Source organism: Schistocerca cancellata, chromosome 3, assembly GCF_023864275.1.
Source record: "Schistocerca cancellata isolate TAMUIC-IGC-003103 chromosome 3, iqSchCanc2.1, whole genome shotgun sequence".
In the NCBI taxonomy this organism is placed as follows: domain Eukaryota; kingdom Metazoa; phylum Arthropoda; class Insecta; order Orthoptera; family Acrididae; genus Schistocerca; species Schistocerca cancellata.
This window is the reverse complement of record NC_064628.1, coordinates 853573131-853578588: the sequence shown is the minus strand read 5'-3', so window position 1 is coordinate 853578588 and position 5458 is coordinate 853573131. Positions and strand designations below refer to the sequence as shown.

Sequence of the window (5458 nt, the reverse complement as noted above, 5' to 3'; positions counted from 1 at the left end):
AATAACACGCTCCACTTAAACGAATATATTGCAACGACGGCGGTTTCCCGTCAGTTAATTCTTGTGCTTCACTCAAGACATTTCAAATTAGGGGTAAATACTTGGCACGCTGGACGTAGTCCCTGGCTCGTAATCCATAGCGGTGTTTTGACCTTAGAGCATATCTAGATTGCCGTATAGACGGTAGCACTATTTTCTTTCTTGTCTTCTTGGCTGGGGCTACTTGTGTAGCAGGCTCTGCTTCACTGTCAAGCGGAGGTGGCTTGGAACCTTTATACAATTTTAACCTGTCAAGATGAACGATCATCGTCCATTCTGCTAACTGAATTTCTGCATTTACCAGCGAAGTAAGTATGTGGACCTTCATACATACGAGTAAACTTCTTCGTCCTTCCCTTTTAACTGCTGAATTGCGCAGCATCACTAAATCTCCTACCTTGTACTCGGGCATTATTGCTCTCCCGTTACGTCTTTTTAACTGCTGAGCCATAGCTTTTGCGTTGTTTCCTCATACTTTCTCCAAATAGCTTTTAAACGTTGTGCCAAACCCTTCACGTCCATGGATCTAATCCCTGTGAGCAGTTTGTCAATTTCAAAAGGCGAATTCATGGGTCAGCCATATACTGCCTCATAGGGTGAGTATTCAGTGGCCTCGTGGACACGTATATTATATGCTGATGTGACGTATTGGACATACGTGTCCCAATCAGAATGATTTTTATTGACATAATAAGAAAGCATACGCATAGCTGTGCAGTGGACTCGCTCTAAGTGTCAAAAACAGTATCGTGTCGTTTCATAGTATAAACACGCGCTGGCTGCTGTGGCCGAGCGGTTCCAGGCGCTACAGTCTGGAACCGCACGCCTGCTACGGTTGCAGGCTCGAATCCTGCCTTGGGCATGGATGTGTGTGATGTCCTTAGGTTAGTTAGGTTTAAGTAGTTCTAAGTCTAGGGGACTGATGACCACAGCTGTCAAGTCCCATAGTGCTTAGAGCCATCTGAACCATTTTATAAACATGCTTTGTATATCGAAGTAAGAGGGTAATCTCAAAAGTAAGGTCTCCTATTTTTTTTATAAGTACATAGACCTGTTTATTTCTGCAATGGTTTACATCAGTTTACAGCTTGAACATTTAGCTATTTTTCGACATAATCACCATTTTTGTCGATGCATTTTTGTAGACGCTGTGGCAGTTTCTGTATGCCCATGTCAACCAGCTAGCCTTCTTTCACCTCGCTGAATCGCTGGGACCATAATTAACGCTGACAGGTTCTGTGAGACTGAAAAACTCGAACGGGCAATTCAGAACCGGAGAAGAGGAATGTTGAGCAAGGGTGTACACATTCTCCATGACAGCGCTCGCCCACGCATTGCTCGGCAAATCGTTGCTCTCCTGCAACAGTTTCAGTGGAACATAATCACCCACCCACCCTATAGTCCTGACTTAGCTCCCAGTGACTTTCACCTGTTCCCTAGGTTAAAAGAACATTTGGCCAGAAAGCGATTCAGCTCCGACAACGAGGTGAAAGAAGAGGTTCATAACTTTCTGAACAGCATGGCGGCGAGCTGGTATGACATGGGCATACAAAAATTACCCCAGCGTCTACAAAACTGCGTCGACAGAGATGGTGATTATGTCGAAAAATAGCTAAATGCTCAAGCTGTAAACTGATGTAAACTGTTGTAGAAATAAACAGGCCTATGCACTTATAAAAAAATAGGAGACTTACTTTTGGGATCACCCTCGTACTAACGCTTCTCTGAGGAAGGCTGACACGCAAAATGATTGAACTGCAGCAGTATTATGGGATGGCGATTGGAAATAATACTAAGGATTTGTTTAAAATGAAGCAGGCAGTATGGGCTACCTTCTCTGCTAGCTCCATACAGCCATCCATAACATTTACAAAGTTGTTTCTTAATGGTTATTTGTGAATAAAGTGATTATACCACAATAATAAAAGAAAGAAAACATAAACTATCAAAAGACCACACATATTTAAATGGTTGAACATTCCATTTAACACTAGTACACTATTTTGGATAGACAACACTGCAGCCGACGTTGGAAGGGGAATGCTGGCATTAACCAGTGCTCTGGTACATAAAGGATTTTTGTTGTATTGTATCTGGTACACATTCCATCCCAGCAGCAGTCATGGATATCATAAAACCTATTTACAGAGACATGGCAAATCCTAGAATGTTCAGACTAAAATTCCCAATGAGTTGTCAATAATCTTATATGGACTCGCTTACCAAATAATGTTTTTGTTGTAATGAAGACAGTAGCACAGTTGGCCACTAAGTACTCCAGAAAGAAGAAAAAACTAGGAAAAAGATCAAGACGATGATATACAGTATGGTGCAGTGTGCTTCTGAGTAACTAAAAATACATACATTAAGTGAGTGATATAGTCTTGTGAAACCTTAGAAGCCGTTCCACAAAAATTAACATTTTGTATTGCATTTTCCCCTAAATCTCAGAAACCACTTTGAGTAGAGCATACAATATTTAGGGGGGTAATAAATACATATCCTGAGTCTACTGAGCTAAAAGAAGAACATAATGCTATGTATAATTCAAATTATTTAGGATAAAACACAAAAAGTACACAAAATTTTAACAGTGTAATTAAAAAAATTGTATTTCCCAAAGCAGTGGCTGAAATGCAATTATTGTAGTTCAGTAGACTCAGAACATACAGTTTAATGTCCTGCAAAAGTTTCATGTCAATGGCTACAGTGGTTCCTGAAATACAGGGAAGCCAAGTCACTAAACTTAACATTGTCGGGCTAGGGCGTTCCAAGTCACCTTAAGCGCATACGCGTACTCATTGTTATAGCTTGTCTGCTCCTGTTCCAATCAGTAATCCAAGAAGATAACGCTATTTTAGGCCACAGCTGACTATAGTGTACACTTTTCGAAACCTTGGTCGAACCCCATTGCTTCTGCCAGTCGTTTCTCGACTTTTCATTGATTAAGCTCAGCATTTCTTGATAAGGAAGTGTCTCATTTACGATTTCACTGAAGTAGATTGTTCGCTTCGCCAAGATATTCACTATTTCCTTAGGATAGATGCCACTGTGACGTGGAATCCGCAAGAAATTTGTTACTATTCTTCATTGTTTATTTGTAACGACTTCTTTAATAATATCTATAAGTCTTGGTGTCTCACTACCGTTGCATTTTTAATTTTTTTTATTTTTATTTTCGTAGGCAACGTCCTTGGTAAATATGCGAACACAGAGACGGAACGGTCAGAGTGGGCTGTCAGGAACTTCGAATTCGGGAAAATATGGCGCAATGATCTGTATCCTTGTTTTCCGAAATACAAATACTAGATGTTATTTTTCATTTACACTTTATGGGCGGGCCTGGTAGTCTGGAGGTAAAGTGTATTTATTTGTTAAACCCAATACTGTAATTTCGATCATGTGGCTGTTATCGTGTGGAAACTATATCCCTGATTACGACCTTCTTGTGTGTATTGCAGTCTTTGAATTGCAATTTAAATCTATTCCACTCATAGTAATACCGAATGGGATAAATGATTCCATATTTGTTTATGTTTCATATGAAACGGAAGCTGGTTTCGTCGCATGGTATACTGTGGACTCATGTCTATTTGTTAGTCGTTACGAATCCGCTAGATTTAAATATACCGTACGAATATTGCTCATATTCTGCGTTATTTTCGTTCGTATCCGTTGTTTTTTTTTTTTTTTTTTTTTGTACTCTGGCATTTAATATAGGTCACCAAAATATTGTCTTCTGCTAAACTGTACGTAATATTTTGTAGTACCTGTTTATAACGTGTGAAACAGTTTGCGTAACTACTGTCGCATTTTTAGCATTTGCATACTCATCTACATCCATAGTCTGCAAGCCACTGTGAAATGCATGGTACGCAGTGCCAAGGAAAAACACCATTCGAAGCGGAAATACGTACTTATTCCGTGACAAGATGTAACACAGTTGAATACGAAAAATGTCGAAACCTGCTAACATGGAGTTCTTGATTAAATGCGCCAAAGATGCAAACAAAAGTAACGTAGAATACGAGCAGCGTACTCAATACATTTAAACAGAACTTTTTACGCACTGATTCGTTCTCAATTGCAGAATACCATGCAATTAAAGCGTCTTCTCTTTTGTACTTAACAACAAATGTGGAATCATTTTCCCCACCTAAAACTACGGATGCAAGAAGAATGCAATCAGAAAAGAGCAACATATTCACAATGATTCATAGAGAGCAATACACATTAGGAGGCTGAAAAAGAAGCGCAATGTGATGAAACCAACTTCTTCAAACACTGGTACGAAAACAAACCTGAAAGTCTAAAAATCAACCAATAAGAGAGCGGATTAGATGGATTGATAAACTTGGAACGCTCATGGCGGCGTGGCAACGAGCGAAGGTCGTGTTACCGGAAGTCCGCATATAAATTCACGCATGTGCTGAGTTGGACGCTACGCAAAAGAACAGAGCAGAACGTTGCTACCAAATTTAACGCTGTGTATGCATGGACGACAGAAGTGTGTGTAATTGTTACTCATATATGAAGCAAACTCACATGTGTCCGGTATGGTCTAGTGGCTAGGATACCTGGCTCTCACCCAGGAGGCTCGGGTTCGATTCCCGGTACCGGAATAATATTTTTCGTAACGCGCTTTGCTTTTTATGTACCTGTATTCTGCAGATGTAATGTACCAATAGATAGACGTCGAATATCAGTTCAGCTGCTTGCACTAGAATTCTTCTCTCATATGTAAATCATTTACAATGTTGCTTGTCGTCTTTCCTAAATTCTTAGTAGTTCTAAGGGCTTAATTCCCAATATTGTTCTCCACATAACGCCCAAAACAGACCAGAAACAAAACTAAAAACCTATATCAAATTAAAAAAAAAAGCTTTTAGAATATCAAGGATTCCATTGTAATGCAGCAATACATTTCGTTCAATATTGTAAAAATAGTTTATATACGTTAAAAAAGTATCGGAATGTAAATTTTACCCATTCAGAACGAAGAATTCCGGCGTTTGTCGCGTCAGTATTTTGTCGTGTTAATGGTTTTGGGATCCAAGCATTAGGAGTTACGGATGTATAAAATCTACATGAGACAGAAGTTAGCACACATCTGCAGAACCTCTGCTAACGCAGTAACACCTGCGTACTTCATGACACCGGATAGTATGCACGAAAAGGAACGCAGTTAACTTGTTAAAAGGATTAAGTTTACATTACCTACTAACAAAAGAAGATGAGTATGAGTAACTTTTCGGTCTGACAACTGAGGATCGCATGTTAATCCGAACCAGGAATGATAAATAAAACTAAAATTTTCTGATCAGAGCTATTAAATCGAAAAGAGAAGGAAGAATATACCGTCTATCAGATAGGAAGAGGACAAAAGCAATTATTGCCTTGGATAAAAAAGAATGGTCTG

The 5458-nt window shown here is 39.4% G+C and overlaps 1 non-coding gene across 1 annotated transcript; it reads left to right on the top strand.

Annotated features, from left to right (window-relative positions):
• Positions 1-4589: 4589 nt before the first annotated feature.
• On the top strand, positions 4590-4661 carry Trnae-cuc (transfer RNA glutamic acid (anticodon CUC)). The gene has a single exon. It is a non-coding gene; the product is annotated as a tRNA-Glu (tRNA).
• The last annotated feature ends 797 nt before the right edge of the window (positions 4662-5458 follow it).